This window comes from Alosa sapidissima, chromosome 20, assembly GCF_018492685.1.
Source record: "Alosa sapidissima isolate fAloSap1 chromosome 20, fAloSap1.pri, whole genome shotgun sequence".
NCBI lineage: Eukaryota > Metazoa > Chordata > Actinopteri > Clupeiformes > Clupeidae > Alosa > Alosa sapidissima.
Window position 1 is genome coordinate 30,730,897 of NC_055976.1, and position 20,745 is coordinate 30,751,641.

At 42.9% G+C, this 20,745-nt stretch overlaps 1 long non-coding RNA gene across 1 annotated transcript; it reads right to left on the reverse strand.

Moving 5' to 3' along the window:
- Positions 1-15,143: 15,143 nt before the first annotated feature.
- Positions 15,144-15,734, reverse strand: LOC121693977. The gene is made up of 3 exons (XR_006025641.1): positions 15,607-15,734; positions 15,408-15,481; positions 15,144-15,297 (listed from the first exon to the last, which is right to left on the reverse strand). It is a non-coding gene; the product is annotated as an uncharacterized LOC121693977 (long non-coding RNA).
- Between the last annotated feature and the right edge of the window lie 5,011 nt (positions 15,735-20,745).

Sequence of the window (20,745 nt, forward strand, 5' to 3'; positions counted from 1 at the left end):
TAATGTGAGCAGCGCTGTGTAGAGTTAATGTGAGCAGCGCTAGTGTAGAGGTAATGTGAGCAGCACTAGTGTAGAGGTAACGTGAGCAGCACTGAAGCGCTAGTGTAGAGTTAATGTGAGCAGCTCTAGTGTAGAGTTAATGTGAGCAGCACTAGTGTAGAGTTAATGTCAGCAGCACTGAAGCGCTAGTGTAGAGTTAATGTGAGCAGCACTAGTGTAGAGTTAATGTGAGCAGCGCTAGTGTAGAGTTAATGTGAGCAGCACTAGTGTAGAGTTAATGTGAGCAGCACTAGTGTAGAGTTAATGTGAGCAGCACTAGTGTAGAGTTAATGTGAGCAGCTCTAGTGAAGAGTTAATGTGAGCAGCACTAGTGTAGAGTTAATGTGAGCAGCTCTAGTGAAGAGTTAATGTGAGCAGCACTAGTGTAGAGTTAATGTGAGCAGCGCTAGTGTAGAGTTATTGTGAGCAGCACTGAAGCACTAGTGTAGAGGTAATGTGAGCAGCTCTAGTGTAGAGTTAATGTGAGCAGCTCTAGTGTAGAGTTAATGTGAGCAGCACTGAAGCACTAGTGTAGAGTTAACGTGAGCAGCTCTAGTGTAGAGGTAATGTGAGCAGCTCTAGTGTAGAGTTAATGTGAACAGCGCTAGTGTAGAGGTAATGTGAGCAGCACTAGTGTAGAGTTATTGTGAGCAGCACTGAAGCGCTAGTGTAGAGTTAATGTGAGCAGCACTAGTGTAGAGTTATTGTGAGCAGCACTGAAGCACTAGTGTAGAGTTAATGTGAGCAGCTCTAGTGTAGAGTTAATGTGAGCAGCTCTAGTGTAGAGTTAATGTGAGCAGCACTGAAGCACTAGTGTAGAGTTAACGTGAGCAGCTCTAGTGTAGAGTTAATGTGAGCAGCACTGAAGCACTAGTGTAGAGTTAACTTGAGCAGCTCTAGTGTAGAGTTAATGTGAGCAGCTCTAGTGTAGAGTTAATGTGAGCAGCGCTAGTGTAGAGTTTATATGATCAGCGCTAGTGTAGAGTTAATGTGAGCAGCGCTAGTGTAGAGTTAATGTGAGCAGCACTGAAGCACTAGTGTAGAGTTAATGTTAGCAGCGCTAGTGTAGAGTTAATGTGAACAACACTAGTGTAGAGTTAACGTGAGCAGCGCTACTGTAGAGTTAACGTGAGCAGCTCTAGTGTAGAGTTAATGTGAGCAGCACTGAAGCACTAGTGTAGAGTTAATGTTAGCAGCGCTAGTGTAGAGTTAATGTGAACAACACTAGTGTAGAGTTAACGTGAGCAGCGCTACTGTAGAGTTAACGTGAGCAGCTCTAGTGTAGAGTTAATGTGAGCAGCTCTAGTGTAGAGTTAATGTGAGCAGCACTGAAGCACTAGTGTAGAGTTAATGTGAGCAGCACTAGTGTAGAGTTAATTTGAGCAGCGCTAGTGTAGAGTTATTGTGAGCAGCACTAGTGTAGAGTTAATGTGAGCAGCACTGAAGCACTAGTGTAGAGTTAACGTGAGCAGCTCTAGTGTAGAGTTATTGTGAGCAGCACTAGTGTAGAGTTAATGTGAGCAGCACTGAAGCACTAGTGTAGAGTTAACGTGAGCAGCTCTAGTGTAGAGTTATTGTGAGCAGCACTAGTGTAGAGTTAATGTGAGCAGCACTAGTGTAGAGTTAATGTGAGCAGCTCTAGTGTAGAGGTAATGTGAGCAGCACTAGTGTAGAGTTAATGTGAGCAGCGCTAGTGTAGAGTTAATGTGAGCAGCACTAGTGTAGAGTTAATGTGAGCAGCGCTAGTGTAGAGTTAATGTGAGCAGCACTAGTGTAGAGTTAATGTGAGCAGCGCTAGTGTAGAGTTTATATGATCAGCGCTAGTGTAGAGTTAATGTGAGCAGCTCTAGTGTAGAGTTAATGTGAGCAGCACTAGTGTAGAGTTAATGTGAGCAGCGCTAGTGTAGAGTTTATATGATCAGCGCTAGTGTAGAGTTAATGTGAGCAGCTCTAGTGTAGAGTTAATGTGAGCAGCACTGAAGCGCTAGTGTAGAGTTTATATGATCAGCGCTAGTGTAGAGTTAATGTGAGCAGCACTAGTGTAGAGTTAATGTGAGCAGCGCTAGTGTAGAGTTTATATGATCAGCGCTAGTGTAGAGTTAATGTGAGCAGCTCTAGTGTAGAGTTAATGTGAGCAGCACTGAAGCGCTAGTGTAGAGTTTATATGATCAGCGCTAGTGTAGAGTTAATGTGAGCAGCACTAGTGTAGAGTTAATGTGAGCAGCACTAGTGTAGAGTTAATGTGAGCAGCGCTAGTGTAGAGTTAATGTGAGCAGCGCTAGTGTAGAGTTAACGTGAGCAGCACTAGTGTAGAGTTAATGTTAGCAGCACTAGTGTAGAGTTAACGTGAGCAGCACTAGTGTAGAGTTAACGTGAGCAGCACTAGTGTAGAGTTAATGTGAGCAGCACTGAAGCACTAGTGAAGAGTTAATGTGAGCAGCGCTACTGTAGAGTTAATGTGAGCAGCGCTAGTGTAGAGTTATTGTGAGCAGCTCTAGTGTAGAGTTATTGTGAGCAGCTCTAGTGTAGAGTTAATGGACATGACAGGTGTTTTACAACTGTGTGTGTGTGTGTTTGTTTGTGTTTGTATATGCATGACAGGTGTTTTACAACTGTGTGTGTGTGTGTGTCTGTTTGTATATTGTATGCATGACAAGGTGCTTTACAAATAAAGATGGATAGATTTGATATCCTCATCATCACACTGCATCACACACACACACACCTTCTCTCTTTCTCTTGCAGTGTGTGTGTGTGTTTGTAGAGTGTTTGATGTATGTGTGTGTGCTGGTGTGTGTGTGTGTGTGTATGTGTGTAGTGTGTGTGTTTGTGTGTGTATGTATGTGTGTAGTGTGTGTTTGTAGTGTGTGAGTGTGTTTGTAGTGTGTGTCTGTATGAGTTTGTATTGTGTGTCTGTGTGAGGTTTGTAGTGTGTGTGGGCTTGATTGCGCGTGTCTGTTTGAATTAGCCTCAGTGTTTCCTTTGAAAAACGTGATATTTGTTCAAGTCCGTGCTGCCGATAAGAATTTAATTGGTTTTGCTTAACCTGATGTGGAGAAACAATGAAATCGTGTGTGTGTGTGTGTGTGTGTGTGTGTGTGTGTGTGTGTGTGTGTGTGCGAGCGCGTGTGTTTTGCTTAACCTGATGTTGCGAAACAATGAAATGAGTTTCTGAAGAATCAGAGAGCGTGTAGGTCAATAGAGAGAGAGCAGAATGCCAGCTCTCTCTACTCTTAATCACGCACACACACACACACACACACACACACACCTCATCTCCTTTTTATGAGTCTTCTCACACAGTGTAAACCTGATCTCTAAAGTCAAAATATTTGCACAGATTTCAGTAAGCTGTCTCTGACACACACACACACACACCCAAACACACACACTGACACTGACACACACACATACACACACACACACACAAACAAACAAACAAACACACACACTGACACACATTACAGAAACATGACTATCAACAGCATCCTTCCGGCAAAGCCTGTAAGATCATCAGATCATCAAAGAGACAACAAATTCATATTCATGGACATACAATTAGCATCTATGGCTCCAGTGGGGTGTGTGTGTGACATACAATTAGCATCTATGGCTCCAGTGGGGCGTGTGTGTGACATACAATTAGCATCTATGGCTCCAGTGGGGCGTGTGTGTGTGTGTGTGACATACAATTAGCATATATGGCTCCAGTGGGGCGTGTGTGTGTGTGTGTGACATACAATTAGCATCTATGGCTCCAGTGGGGCATGTGTGTGTGTGTGTGTGACATACAATTAGCATCTATGGCTCCAGTGGGGCATGTGTGTGTGTGTGTGTGTGTGTGTATGAGTGTGTGTACATGTGTGTGTATGTGTATGAGTTTGAGTGTGTGTGCGCAACATTACTTCGACATGGTTGTGTATGCTTAAATCAGCGGTGATTCTCTCTCTATCTATATCTGTGAGTGTGTGTGTACAGACTGAGTAGTAGGCTAAAGTGTGTGTGTGTGTGTGTGTGTGTGTACAGACTGAGTAGTAGGCTAAAGTGTGTGTGTGTGTGTGTGTGTGTGTGTACAGACTGAGTAGTAGGTTAAAGTGTGTGTGTGTGTGTGTGTGTGTGTGTGTACAGACTGAGTAGTAGGCTAAAGTGTGTGTGTGTGTGTGCAGACTGAGTAGTAGGCCTGTCAAACTCGATTCCTTTTAAGGATCCGGGTTATTCTGAGTCACTCACTAAACTGATCCGGGTTGAACGAGTCACTTGAGTCAGTATTGCTATAATATAATACAGTATAAATCGCAAGGAAATTCAGTCCTACTTCAAGCAGTGCAGTGGGCTGCTTCATTTTTAAGTGCCTTCTCATGTTGGATGTGGATCCTCCATGATTTGAAACCAGGTTTTTGCAGTACTTGCATTTAGCCTTTAGAGTTTTGCTCTCCTGGTCGGAGTGCATTCACACAATGTTCATCTTTCTGGTGCTCATGTTCAGAAACTTCTTGAAATTAACCTCCAATTTGTCTTGACATCACCATCACTTTTCTTGTCACTTCTCTTTGAGGTGTTTTTGGACTACCCCCTTACCTCCCAATCAGATAAGCCTGTTACTGGGGTAAGGGGTCAAGGGGGCCGGGCGGTCAAGTACATTACCGCGGCAACTTCACTCATGTAGCTTTCCGTGCAGCCACAGGGCAGAGGGTCAAACAGCCAGATATATTACAAACGAGAAGGGGGAGGGCTTTATGACACTACCTGAAAACATGTTGTCAAGTAAGTCTAAAGAAACCTATTTGAATTAATTGATCTTATTGACAGAGAGGGTAGCCTATATTATAATAATGAATTATTTGTTGTTGTTTTGTTAACAATAGAAAAGTTTGCCTAGGTCTAATGCTACTCTGCTACAATGTTTATTACCACTACTATAGGCTATACTAATAGTAGGCTACTAGGAATATATTCTAATAATGTATTAATAGTTATACTGTTAGGTAGCCTAATATCATATAATATAATATAATATAAAATAGCCTAATATAATAGCATCAAAACCTCCACCCACTCACGGGAAAGAAAGCAGTTTGAGCCAGACTGTTTATTTATTGTCTTAACCTAGGGTAGCCTAAGCAATTGACTTTCAACATAGAAACAGAAACGTAGAAATGCCCTGCAGTGAATAAATTATTATTATTATTATTATTATTATTACTACTATTATTCTCATTAGGCCTATTTTTATTATCACCTTGACACGAGTAGAAACTATGCTACACGGCCCCAGCTGTGGCGCAACTGGCTGGGGCACCTGCACTGTACGCCGGCGACTGGGGTTAGATTCCCGCCCCGTGGTCCTTTCCGGATCCCACCCCTGCTCTCTCTCCCATTCGCTTCCTGTCACTCTCCACTTTAACTATCATTAAAGGCATAAAAAGGCCAAAAAAAAAGATAAAAAAAAAAAAAAAAAAGAAACTACCGTCTACAGATCTACTCATGACAACGTAGCCGGCTGATTTGACTGACTCGCACTCATAATGCACGTAACCGGCCCAGCTTATCCGACTGACCTGGGTAGGCTAGCCTACTCAAGCAACTCCATACAGAGCTTGCAATGTTTCGGACTGTCTTCGCGACCTAATTGCATTTTAAAGTAGGCTATGCCTACGTGCAGAACATTGTATGTCATTTCAGAAGTGAAAGAATGGCTTTTGTTGTGGATTTGCTTTTCACCTTGACGAGGAGTTACTCGCTTGTCTACAGATCCACGACAACGTAGCCGGCTGATTCGGCTGACTCACACTCATAACAACATAACGTAACCGGCCCGCCCGGCTGATCCGACTGACCCATGTAGCCTATTCAAGCAGCTCCATACAGAGCTTGCAATGTTTCGGACGGTCTTCGCGACCTAATTGCATTTTAAAGTAGCCTCGGCTATGCGTGCAGAACATATGTTATTTCAGAAGTGAACGCATGGCTTTTGTTGTGGATTTTCTTTTCACCTTGATGAGGAGTTACTCACTCGTCTACAAATCCACTCATGACAACGTAGCCGGCTGATTCAGCTGACTCACACTCATAACATAAAGTAACCGGCCCACCCCGCTGATCCAACTGACCCGGGTAGATAGCCTACTCAAGCAGCTCCATGAGCGTGCAGTTCGGACTGTCTGCACGACCTAATTGCATTTTAATATGCTACATCTATACACCAAATCTAATTTTGTCTAGGCTACATGCAGAACATTGAATGTTATTTCAGAAGTGAAAGAATGGCTTTTGTTGTGGAATTGCTTTTCACCTTGAGGAGGAGCTAGCCTACTCGCTCGTCTACAGATCCATCATGACAACGTAGCCAGCTGATTCGACTGACTCGTACTCAACGTAGCCTAACCGACCGGCTGATCCAACTAACCCGGATTGCTACTCAGCAGCTCCTGAGTCCCATGGTCTCCGAGTCTGCAATGTTTCGGGCTCTGCGGGAAGTTAACCAGTTATCTCGGACTGCCTGCTCACTGTCGCTTAAGTTGATTTGTGGAGTTGTGGTTTCCTACGAAATTGTTACATTTTTGGCAGCTACGATGGCTAGGGCTAGGACTAGTGGGCTAGCTAATGTTACAAGAGGTTTGTGTGTGGCGCTGTTTATCGTTTTAGATTGAATTGTAGTAGGATTCAACTGATCCGAGTTAATGATACTAGAGACTCGCGACTCATGGTATAATTTAAAGATACGGGTGAAAGATCCGAGTGAATCACAACTCAAACAGGCTTACTGAGTAGTAGGCTAAAGTGTGTGTGTGTGTGTGTGTACAGACTGAGTAGTAGGCTAAAGTGTGTGTGTGTGTGTGTGTGTACAGACTGAGTAGTCGGCTAAAGTGTGTGTGTGTGTGTGTGTGTGTACAGACTGAGTAGTAGGCTAAAGTGTGTGTGTGTACAGACTGAGTAGTCGGCTAAAGTGTGTGTGTGTGTGTGTGTGTGTGTGTACAGACTGAGTAGTAGGCTAAAGTGTGTGTGTGTGTGTGTACAGTAGGCTAAAGTGTGTGTGTACTGCTTACTTTCCTCTTGCTTATTACACGGCTCTTCACAAGGCAAGTAGAACGCTCCATTGGCTTGAATGGGATTTCCCAAAGTTCTACGGTAAAATATTTTCATGTAATTACCGCTGCAAACATATAATTACCGCTGTCAATGGCAATGGGTTTTGTGCTTCTAAAACGTCTTTCATATCAATACACAAGGACTGGAACTTCATTCAAAAGTGAAAGCAGACGGTTGATCAGCTGTGTTCTAAAGAATGTTTGAATCAAGTTCAGCGTGTGTTGCTGTAAACTATTTGTTTCTCAGCAAATGCCACGATGAACGGTAACAAATAGGCTAGGCTATGTAGGCTAAAGTCATATCGTGGGGAGTTTATGTCACATCATTATGTCACAGGCCATCACTACTAAACTATGTCATTATGTCACAGGCAATCACTACTAAACTACGTCATTATGTCACAGGCCATCACTACTAAACTATGTCATTATGTCACTATGTCATTATGTCACAGGCCATCACTACTAAACTATGTCATTGTGTCACAGGCCATCATTACTAAACTATGTCATTATGTCACAGGCCATCACTACTAAACTACAGTTGCTAGGTTACGGGGACGCTGGCGAGACACGCCGCTCCATCTGGCATCATGTTTTTGTTTGTATTTATGTAATGTTCGTAATTTTATGTAATGTTCTGTTAATTTTTTGTATTTATTTTTCTAGTTAAATGTAATCACTCTTTATTTATGTTATTTTTGATCGTTTTTGTGTTATTCTTAGTCCGTTTTTCTGATTAACAAACTCGGCTGACACCATCAACGTCAAGCTAATGTTAACCAGCTTCCATTGGGCTGATGAGCGCCTTGGCTAGCCTGCCTTATGTCTCTGAAGTCCCTCATCCATCTGTGATGCTGCACATCCAATATCTGGACGGAGGGATTGCTCAGCAAGGGTGCCCAACGTCAATCTGCAAGAGATCTGCAGCTGCCACGACCACCGAGCTGCGGCTGCCATGCGAGCTGCCATGCTAGCATCTACCGGTGCCTGGAGTCTGGATTGAGTGCTAAGAAACTCTGATGACAGCGTAAACCTTGAAACAACAAACAACAAACGGTCACTGTCTAGGACCACCGAGCTGATAATCAGCAGGGTCGCCCATCACAAATTCGGACTGTCTTGTCCTTCCAGTGCTCTCCAGACTGCCAGTGAATTTTCCGGATTGGTCAGTTATAAAGAACTTTGTTGGTGTTGCATCGTGAAGACACAGCTGTGCGCAGTTTTCACGCGGGTCATCTTTGCCATTTTCAGCCGGTTGGAAATTGGACTAATTTTATTTTTAATTTTTATTTATTTTATTTATTAATTTGTTTGTTGTATGTCTTGGTGTCACGGGTACGCTGGCGACTACACCGCTCTGTCCGGCATCTATTGTCTTTTGTTATGTGTCAATGACAATGTCTTATATGTGGAGCGCTTTGGGTTGCACTCTGTGCATGTTAAATGCGCTATACAAATAAAACTGACTTGACTTGACTAAACTATGTCATTATGTCACTATGTCATTGTGTCACAGGCCATCACTACTAAACTATGTCATTGTGTCACAGGCCATCACTACTAAATGACTTCATCCGAGAGCATGAGTGGCAGAAAACCCTCCTAAAGTCTCTCTTGTGTGTGTGTGTGTGCTTCTGTGTGTGTGTTGCTGTGTGTGTGTGTACACGCACACACACACAGAGTAGTGTGCTGTTCTGTATCTGTTTTGTAAGTCCTGCCGGGAATGGGAATATGATTGTGTGTGTGTGTGTAGGTCGTCTCCAGCCAGTCTGTCTCCAGCGTCGGGACTAATGAGTGTGTGTGTGTGTATGCGCTGTCTCCAGTGTCCGGACTAATGAGTGTGTGTGTGTGTGTGTACAATGAGTATGTGTGTATCATCATGTTAATGATTCATCAGCTTCAACCTCTCACTCACTCATTCTTGCTGATGTACTCACAGCCTGTGTGTGTGTGTGTGTGTGTGTGTATGTATGTGTGTGTGTGTGTGTGTAAAAATGTGTATCTGTGTTATGTATGAGCACTGACAACCTGTGTGTGTGTGTGTGTGTGTGTGTGTGTTCACACTCTGACAGGTCTTTTGTCAGGTCGCATTAGCTGCGGTGGCTATTTGGGTGTGTTTAATCTGTACCCATGCATCATGTTGGGCTGTCTGATTCACAGATGTGAGTGTGTGTGTGTGTGTATGTGTGTGTGTGTGTGTGGGGGGGGGGGGGGTTGTGTTTCCTTCAGACATGATGTGCGCTACATGAGTGAATCTGCATTATTTGATATTGTTGGGCTGCAGTAGGTTTGATTGTGCAGAGAGAGAGTGTGTGTGTGTGTGTGTGTGAGAGAGAGAGAGTGCGTTTGCTGAGGTTGTGACCTCATGAAGCAAGCATCCATTTGTCACGGAGTGATTAGCTATTCATGCCCATGCTGACATACGTGTGAGTCTGTGTTGCTATGTGTGTGTGTGTGTGTGTGTGTGTTTCAGTGGCTTTGTAGAACACATACAGTAAAAATATCATCAAATCAGCTCAGAGCAGGCAGCATGCGCTGGGAGCCTCATCTGCATCAATGTTTCAGAGACACTGCTGTTGTTCCCTCAGCCCTCGCCTGTGAGTGTGTGTGAGTGTGTGTGTGTGTGTGTGTGAGTGTGTGTGTTTGTCAGTTAGAGACCTCAATTCAATCTGTAGTGCTGACAGAATCAGAAACTAATTCATCTCCACTGTCACAAACACACACTCACACACACACACACACTCTTCTGCAGCCCTTCCTCAGGTACAACCCAAATCATAACAGGTTTGCAGCCATCTGAGAGGGACAACGGATTTTAGTGTGTTTTGTTGTCTTGTCTTGTAAGGGTGGGTTCTAGTGGGTTCTAGTGGCTCTTGTCTTGTAAGGGTGGGTTCTAGTGGGTCTTGTAAGGGTGGGTTCTAGTGGGTCTTGTCTTGTAAGGGTGGGTTCTAGTGGCTCTTATCTTGTAAGGGTGGGTTCTAGTGGGTTTTGTAAGGGTGGGTTCTAGTGGGTCTTGTCTTGTAAGGGTGGGTTCTAGTGGGTCTTGTAAGGGTGAGTCTAGTGGGTCTTGTAAGGGTGGGTTCTAGTGGGTGCTAGTGGGTCTTGTAAGGATGGGTTCTAGTGGGTCTTGTCTTGTAAGGGTGGGTTCTAGTGGGTCTTGTAAGGGTGGGTTCTAGTGGGCCTTGTCTTGTAAGGGTGGGTTCTAGTGGGTCTTGTAAGGGTGGGTTCTAGTGGGTCTTGTCTTGTACGGGTGGGTTCTGTTCTGGAGGACAGTTTCCCTCAAAACTTCCACTGAGCTGCTTCATTTAAAGATGGATGTGATTTTAATGACTGCTCTTCCTCTCACAAGTCCTGACACACACACACACTTGCTCTCTCTCTCTCTCTCACGCATACGCACACAGACCACAGGCACACACACACACACACACACACACTTCCACTCTCTCACTCAGTCACGAACGCATGCACACACACAGAGACACACACAGAGCTGTCGTGGCCATAAGCTATTTGGTGGCTCAATAACGTGGAGATGAAATATTGATCTGTGGCAACAGCCTCGCTGCAGAGGCTTTCTATGCACACACACACACACACACACTTATACACACTCTTATACACATGCACACACATATATATCCCACAGGCAACCATATTCTTTGTTTTCTCCAACAGAGACACACACAGACACACACACACACACACAGACACACACAGACACACACACACACAACTACTCTGACCCACTTCTGCACTTCAGTCAAGTTAGGTCCCCAGAGTAGATTGATAATACTGGAGACTCTAAACCTCTCTTCACATGCTGTGTGTGTGTGAGAGAGAGAGAGAGAAAGAGAGAGATAGAAAGACAAAGATGACAGTGGTGTAGTCCAGTCATCCCACAAATAGAGGACGCTAGATCCTGTTTCCTTGTGGGACGCCCCACCTGAAGCATCCAGGTCTAACACACACACACATCCACACACACACATCCACACACAAACATCCACACGCAAACACACAGACACACATCCACACACACAGACAGAGCATGAGAGCAGATGCTTGAGTGCTGTTTTGTGTCTTGTGGTGGTCTCTGCTGAAGGCTGGCCCTAAAGGCTTTCTGTGTGTGTGAGTGTGTGTGTGTGTGAGTGTGTGTATGTGTGTGAGTGTGTGTGTGTGTGTATGTTGTCTCTGTCATGTCACGCTCCACTTTAAGCCAGACCCACAGGTGTGTGTGTGTGTGTGTGTGTGTGTGTGAGTGCACGTGTGTGCTTCTGTGGTCCTAAATGTCTTCCTGTGTTGTCTCTGTGGACAACATTACTCATGTCACGCTCCACTTTAAGCCAGACCCACAGGTGTGTGTGTGTGTGTGTGTATCCATCACTCTCTCCATTGGTGTGTATCTGAGTGCAGGGGCGCAGCTACCCATTTTTTGAGGGGTATGCAACAACAAATTGCCCCCCCCCCCCCCCCCCCCCCCAAAAAAAGCCAATAATGTATTACATATTATTATTTTTTAAGAATTCTGCCAATTTGAGTGTATTGTTAAATGTTGCATTGTCACTTTAGGAGAGTCTAAACGGTTCTCATAACGTCCTTTTGCCAGCTGTTTCTCACAAAGGATAAGGCTGATCCAACTCTAGCCTTTTGTTTGCGCCACATTGACAGCACAATATTGAGTTATTACAAGGAGCCTTCGTTGTTAGGAAATGGAAACATAATGAGTTGTTGCTAGTGTGACATTTCTGTTTGCAGTTTGCCATTAAAAGTTCAGTATGAGCATGGCACCTAGCTATCTGAATGGAATCGGCTATGTTCCAATCAGCATTTGTTTAGCAAACGCTAGTTAGTCTGGTAACATGAATAGGATGAAACGTGTGCCTCCAAGCACAGACGTCACACTTTAAATCCTACCTGTTGCTTTTCACCATCCACTTATTTAACTACTGTCGCATCCCTTGACATCCCATCTCATTTTCCGTTTCTTTTTCTATTTTTAGCCGCCAACAGCTTTTTTTTGCTGCATCCATCTTTTTCCATATATGGCAACTCACTACTCGTACCTGCTCACTCAGCGCTCACGGCGCCCCCACTCCCTCTTCTATGTCAGAATTCTATGATGGAATCTTATGAGATAGGGCGCCTACTCTAGCCTGTTAGTCCTCTAAAATGAAGGACAAAAAAAAAAAAAAAAAAAAAAAAAAAAAAAATGTTATAGAACATTGAGGAAATGCAGAAATGATTTAGAAATGCACAACAGTAGCTACTTATAGAATATACAAATATATTATAATTATTATTATTATAATTATTATTATTATAATAATTATTATAATAATAATAATTATTATTATTATTATTATTATTATTATTTTACCATCGTTTTGGCGCCCCCATGGTGCTGCACCCCTATGCGTTGCATATAGTGCGTACACACTTTTTATGCCACTGTCTGAGTGTGTGTGTGTGAGAGAGGTTCATAAGAGGTTTGGGTTGTGTGTGTGCGTGCGTGTGTGTGTGTGTGTGTGTGAGAGAGAGGTGAGGGACATTTGGGTTGGAGGAAGAATGTTCAGTGAGTATAATTAGTGCAGCTCTATTTAATTAAAAAATGCACAGGGGTGAGGGTGTGTGAGCAGAGAGTGAGTTCACTAATTAATTAATAATGACCCATGTGTCTCTAAAGGTCTCAGTGTGTGTATGGGTGTGTGTGTAAAATATGTGTTTGTGTGTGTGTGTAATATCCATGTGTGTGTGTGTGTGTACTGTATGTATGTCAAAGTCAAAGTCTGCTTTATTGTCAATTTCTTCACATGTCAAGACATACAAAGAAATCGAAATTACGTTTCCCACTATCCCACGGTGGAGACAAGACATATGTGTGTGTGTGTGTGTGTGTATGTGTGTGTGTATGTGTGTGTGTGTGTGTGTGTGTGTGTGTGTGCGTGCTGCCTCCCTGCTGTTTCCTGACATTTTGAAGTGCTTCATCTCCCATGACACTTAAATGCCTACAGTGACATGATCAAGATAGATCTAAACCATTACACACACACACACAGACACACACACGCACACACAATCAAGATAGATCAGAGCCATCACATCCAAACCATTATACACACACACACACACACAATCACATCTGTGATAAACACATCCATATGCATACAGTACATGTTTGTCTTATTCCTATAGTACACACACACACGCTAAAAGTGTCCATGTTGTCAATCTCACACACACACACACTGAAAGGGGTTTTCTTTCGTCATGTCAACGAAAATAATGACAGCGGTCCAGTTAGATCCCATAGCTGAGCTATAACTAGCTTGACAACAGGCCATTTCTTTAAGACTGCAAGGGAAGCTCAGCTTCCTCTAAAATGTCAAATATACTATTGTGTTAACATTTTACTGATGTAAATCATGGGCAAATATGTACTATTGTGTTAACATTTTACTGACTAAAAATGTGTTAGAACACGTTCATCTAGAAGAAGAGTTTGTTCAGAATGAGCTACATATATTATACATTATAGCAGGGCCACTGACTCCATTTCCTTCTCATAGCCGTAGCGTCACAGTGCATATTCCTGTTGAAGCCCAGCGTCCATGGACTTCAATGGGGCTGCTTTGAACAGTTTTTTTCAGTGCTTTGAAACTAGACAGTCATAGGATAAATGCTGCGAGTATGTCCCGCCCCCAGACGCTCTGGGGGTTAATGGTGGAGTGGGCTGGCCTCGGCTGGCCCGGACTCCAGGCTTTTACGTGATGATTGGAGGGTCTGTTGAAAAACTGTGTCTCATTTTAATTGACTGCGATCTTGTACTATAAAAAGTCGCTGAAGCCATTTGATCTCACTTAGTCCCTTCATGGATTTTGCAAGTGTGGTCGAAAGACAAATTTCTGCAAATTTCTTGCTTGCTGAAAATGCCAGCCAATTTTCATTGTACATTTCATACACTTACACGCCACATTCCTTGTTTCAGTTTAACCTAATTCCCAAATTTCCTCCTTTGAGTTTAACGTTGTTTTGTTAGATCATCGTTCGTTCATTCATTCATTCAGTAGGCTAGGCTAACGCTAGCAAGCTGCACATGATGGCAGACAAATGTCAGACAGTCAAACAGTTGTGATGGAAATCTAGGTTATTCAATTAAATGAATGTAGTAAGAGGCAAGGGTTACAGAAATATAGTAGTTATTTTATTTTCTTGTTCTTCTTTCTCTTTGGTATTTTGTAGTTGAATAAGTTATATGTATAGAAATGACCAAGGGCCACAACAGTGTAGAGGCCAGTACAGTGGGATCAATAGTAAGACAAACAAAATAAATAAGCATCCACCACGCAACCACCAGCGCTGCTCGCCATAGAAATCAGTTACAGGTAACAATTACAAGAGACTACTATGGTCAGTCAATGCAGCAAATAATAGTACGGCAAAGCCAAACCCTTAAAGCCAAGCTAGGAACACAAGGTGCCACAAAACTTATGTCACTGCAAGCCAACACACCACAATCCCCCAGACTCACACAGTAGACTAACTAGGGGGAGAGTGGCCCCAGACTCACACAGTAGACTAACTAGGGGGAGAGTGGCCCCAGACTCACACAGTAGACTAACTAGGGGGAGATTGCCACACCGGTGCACGCCACTACGGTTACACTGCCACTTACACGGACCACAGCGACTGGATGGCCGTTTGGAGGATGCAATTCCAAAACACAAAACCAACAAATAAATTAAATAAGGTAAACAGGAATGTTAAACAATGAGACAGCTACCCTTAGCTAGTGTGGTAACACGGTTGAAATGATTTAAACCCTGGGAAAACAGTGGCCTGAAGAAGTGGGCCTACGAAGGGAATCACTAAAACACACAAACAACCACACAGAGAGCAAAATCAGTCCAGCTCATTTGATACGCAAATGCATAGTACATAGGCATAGACATTGAGATAAACAATCATAAAAGCATGTTACTGTGGTCAGTAATCTATGCAATCTCCATCATACATCAAATACATTTTATTATATATATATATATATATATATATATATATATTTCTACCTTCCGACTGTCCGGCTACCACCATCAAGCCAATCCCTAGAGGGGAGAGGCCGGGAGTAGGAGAAGGAGCGAGATGGAAAGCCGCTACGGCATTCCTCCTTGAAATGAAAGAAAGAGAACGGCTATAAATTCATAGAATGTCACTGATCGCATTGGGTGACTCATATACATACGGTAACATTACGAGATAAGAATATGCACAACTTACGGCTTTTAAAAGACTGCAAATACGCCTGCACAACCGCAGCAACGCACTTAAAGATCAGCTGTTTTACAACGGGGCTGCAACATAGAATGTTTGGTAAGAACTTTAGAGCGTTGATTAAGCGCACAAACCACAGTATCTCTAGCATGATCCTTAACGTTTCCCATGCTATTTAAGGGACAAATTGAAGCATAAAACCTACCAGAGTTCTTCCAGCGACGGACACTAACAGGCACCTGCACGCCAAACAATTCAAAGAGACCGGCATTGTCTGCCAGGAGGAAGCTACGTATAATGTTACCACCCCTGAAAGGGCGTGAGCACCTGGATCTGCGTGGCGGCACCTGGCTAATATTGTCGACCTGATTTGGGTGAAGCCATTTGAAAGTCTTCTTTATGAGGATAAATTTAGAATTAAACAGCAGAAGATTGATTTAGTGCAAAAGATAGGAAGAAGTAATAGGTATTTTCCATGTTGTCCATCTCTCTCTCACACACACACACAGACACAGACACTGAAAGTGTCCATGTTGTCCATCTCACTCACACACACACACACACACACAAACACGCTGAATCCATGTTGTCCATCTCACTCTCACACACACACGCCTTTCGAGCAGCTCTAGCAGTCCCTCTCCCCATCGATCTACTAATTAACTGCACTTCTCCATGTCTGTGTGTGTGTGTGTGTCTGTGTGTGTGTGTCTGTGTGTGTGTGTGTGTGTCTCATAATGTTCCTGCTGCCGGTCCTTAGGACGTGCCTGAGCAGTTTGTAGTGTCTGTGTGTTTTTACAATGAATTTGGGGCACTGTTGTTTTGTAGTTGGGGACAATGGGGTTATCCTGTCAGTTAAGTTGGCCATCAGCTAACACACTCACACACACACACTCTCTCTCTCTCTCTCTCTGAGGTTTGCCATTAGCTAGCGCACACACACACACACATACACACATGCGCACACACACGCACACACATCCTGTATGAAGTTGGCCATGGGAGAGTAGAGTAGTAGTTCAGTGTTTGCTCATTACTCCCCTTTCCTGGGCTTTGAAGAGTCACTGGCGGCCGCATCAGCTCTCTAAAGCCAAACAGCTCAGGGCCGCATCAGGGCTGCATCAGGGCCACATCAGGGCCACATCAGGGCCGCATCAGGGCTACATCAGAGCCACATCAAGGCCCTCTGCTCACAGACTCATTAGTCAGTCTCACTGAGTTTCAGTCTCATCTGATCTATTGGCCAGCGAGACTGAATCTGAATAGTTTAGAGATCTCTATCCCTATCTCGCTTACAAACACACACACACACACACACACATACACACACACACATATATCCTTATTCAACCCTATCTCGCTTACACACACACACACATCATTTAGAATACTGCAATAGACTAATTTTATACACATTTGTACAAATTATACATTTTATATACTTTATTTGGTTCCACTTTAAAAGTCAAGTTACATTAGGAACCACATTTATGTTCTGAATAATCCTAGTAGACTACAGCAGTTCAGCATGTTATCACCAGAGCCGGACAGTAACAGAGTACATTTACTTGAGTACAGTACTTGAGTACAATTTTGAGGGATCTGTACTTTACTCGAGTATCATTTTTGGGGAGTACTCATGACTTTACTCAAGTACATTTTAGTCAAGTCAAGTCAAGTCAAGTCAAGTTTATTTATATAGCACATTTCATACACAGAGGTCATTCAATGTGCTTTACATAAACAAAACCAAACAATAATAACAAATAAAAGCATAGAAGGGCAATATAGTCAAAGAATAGTTAAAAGGTAAAAATCATAATAAAAAGAAAACATAAAACACAAGGTAAAATCATTTAAAAATAAAGAATAATTAGTAAGCAAAAACAAAGGCAAAAGTAGTAAAAACGTAATAAAAGACAAGGTAGAATAATTATCAAGGCAGATTCAGAATTTGTAACTCGACACAGTTAGCAGAAAGCATCTGAGAACAGTTTGGTCTTAAGTCTAGATTTAAAACTGGCTACAGTTGGGGCCTTTTTGATGTCATCCGAAAGTTGGTTCCACAGCTGAGCCGCATAGCAGCTAAAAGCTGCTTCACCATGTTTAGTTCTAACAGTAGGTTTTACTAGCAGGTTTTTCACCTGGGACCTGAGAGGACGAGAAAGTGTGTACTGCTGAAGCATGTCTGACAGGTATTTAGGTCCTGCTCCATTTACCGATTTATAAACAAGCAATAGTGCTTTAAAGTCAATTCTATGACTTACTGGAAGCCAGTGCAAGGACTTACGAATTGGAGTAATATGGTCAGTTCTTTTAGTTTTTGTTAGAATCCTAGCTGCTGCATTTTGTATCACCTGAAGCTGTTTAATAGTCTTTTTAGGAAGGCCTGTGAACAGTCCATTGCAGTAATCAACCCTGCTGGAGATAAAGGCATGAATGAGTTTTGTAAGTCATGTTTTGACATAAGCCCTCTGAGTTTGGCAATATTTTTGAGGTGGTAAAAAGCTGATTTAGTTATCGCTTTCATGTGGCTGTTGAAATTTAGATCACTGTCAATAAATACACCAACATTTTTAACAGTATCCTTTGCCTTCAACCCTTTTGTGTCAAGGAGAGTGGCAACCCTAAGTGTTTCCTCCTTTTTACCAAATATAATTACTTCAGTTTTTTCTTTGTTCAGCTGAAGAACATTTTGAGACATCCTGACACATAGATTCAAGAGGACCATAGTCGTTTGGTGACAGAGCTAAGTAAATTTGTGTGTCATCTGCATAGCTATGATATGAAATCAAATTATTTTGAATGATTTGTCCAAGTGGGAGCATATAGAGGTTGAATAATAGTGGCCCCAAGATCGACCCCTGGGGAACACCACAGGTCAAGGACGTTGGTGTTGAGGTACAGTTTCCGATGGCAACAAAGAAGCTCCTTTCTTGTAGATATGATTTTAGCCAGCTGATAACTATGCCTGTAAATCCAACCCAGTGTTCTAGTCTGTGTAGTAAAATATTGTGATCAACAGTGTCAAATGCTGCACTAAGGTCCAGTAGCACTAGGACTGATGTTTTACCTGAATCTGTGTTGAGGCGTATGTCATTGGAAACTTTAATGAGAGCTGTTTCAGTGCTGTGATTTGCTCGAAAACCAGACTGAAAGTAATCAAAATACCCATTTGATGTTAGGAAGGTGGTTAATTGATTAAAGACTACTTTTTCAATAATTTTGCCAATAAAAGGTAGATTGGATATGGGCCTGTAATTGCTTAGCATGGAGGCATCCAGGTTATTCTTCTTGAGAAGTGGCTTTACAACAGACTTGATTGTTTGTTGTTTCCCTCTCAAACGTGATTGGATTGTGCAAGCGCAACTGATTGGGAGAGCCTATCAGCAATCACCTCCAGCTTTCCGCCAAACTCCATGGTCAGATTTCGATAAGAGACGAAACCATGGACGAAACAATGGATGAAGACGCAGCAGGTCCATCCCAGGAATGTGGCACCATGTGGCCCCACCTCGCCAGACTATTTCAATTTTCTGAAAAAGTTAATGATAGTTTTCGCTTCAAGTGTTTCAATTACAAAATAGTATTTTGTATTTGAAATACATATTTTAAATAAATGTATGAGAAATACTGCCCATCCCTGGCAACATGGTAAAAAGATGAAAACGACTTGATTTTACTTTCAATTAATTTTACATTGTAGGATGTTTCTGTACATAAATGTAAGCACTGTGGCAGTAGTAATGCAATATTTAGAAAATGTAGGCTACTCTTGTACTCTTGATACTCAAGTACTTTTAAAAACAAGTACTTCAGTACTTTTACTTAAGTAGACATCTGACTGTTGTACTTTTACTTGTATTTGAGTAAAATTTAGCAAAGGGTATCTTACTCAAGTAATGAAGCTGTGTACTCTGTCCGCCTCTGGTTATCATGAGTTTATTATCTGAATAATCCTAGTAGACTACAGCAGTTCAGCATGTTATCATGAGTTTATTTTCTGAATAATCCTAGTAGACTACATCAGTTCAGCATACTAGTTTATTATCTGAATAATCCTAGTAGACTACAGCAGTTCAGCATGTTATCATGAGTTTATTTCATAAATAATCCTAGTAGACTACAGCAGTTCAGCATGCTATCATGAGTTGTTACAGGTTCAATGGTAGAGGCACATTGTCTCTTCCAAATAAACATGCTTCCTAACTGCTGATATGGAACAGTACTTTCCAACATCTAGCTGCAACCTACGTACATGATCTAGGCTACCAAACACTAACACAATAAACAGGCATTTGTATCCTAGATTCTCAGTGGCAGAGATCAAAGGCTGGTATGTTAGAGTCTTTGTACAGTATGAGTCCTCCATAAATAGGTCAAAAGCACATGACACTTCAAATATTTTAACTTTTTTGTCATTGTGACAAATGGAGATAATGTCCAGTGTGTAATTAATTCCAGAGAAGGTGTTTGCAGGTGAGTTAAAGCGTTCTGAGTGGACAGTGGTGTGTTTAGAGATCTGAGCAGCTATGAGGTCCGTTGGTCTGTCATGTATGGGTCTGGGAGTACACAGCCCTTTAAGAGAGCTACAGCTGTTCATGATGTGGGCTACTGACTCCAGATGTGTGTGTGTGTGTGTGTGTGGGGGCGGGGGGTCATGCAGCATGCAGGCAGGTGAATGGATGGAGGGAAACCACAGTGCTAGACTGTACTTTGTGGGGAGCAGGGGCGTCAGACTGGGGGTCAAACCACTACTGATTATGGGGGCCCAAGGGTCAAACCACTACTGATTATAGGGGCCCAAGCCAAGGGTCAAACCACTACTGCTTATAGGGGCCCAAGCCAAGGGTCAAACCACTACTGCTTATAGGGGCCCAAGCCAAGGGTCAAACCACTACTGATTATAGGTCAAACCACTACTGCTTATAGGGGCCCAAGCCAAGGGTCAAACCACTACTGATTATAGGTCAAACCACTACTGATTATGGGGCCCAAGGGTCAAACCACTACTGATTATGGGGGCCCAAGGGGAGAGAGGGAATATATTTTATTTGACCTGGGTTGAGGAACATGGGGGCCCATCAGGACTGCCTAGGCAGGGGCCCAGGATCGTGTGCTACGCCCCTGGTGTGGAGGACCTGAAGGTGGGCTTTTACACAGAGGGTAAGGATCTCCTCTCCGATGGTGGCATTAATGTAGATGGTGTGTGACACAGAGTGGTCCGCACAGGGCAGTTTTGCCCACAGCAGGTAGGATCTCCTCTCCGATGGTGGCATTACTGTAGGTGGGGGCATTACTGTAGATGGGGGCATTACTGTAGATGGTCCGCACAGGGCAGTTT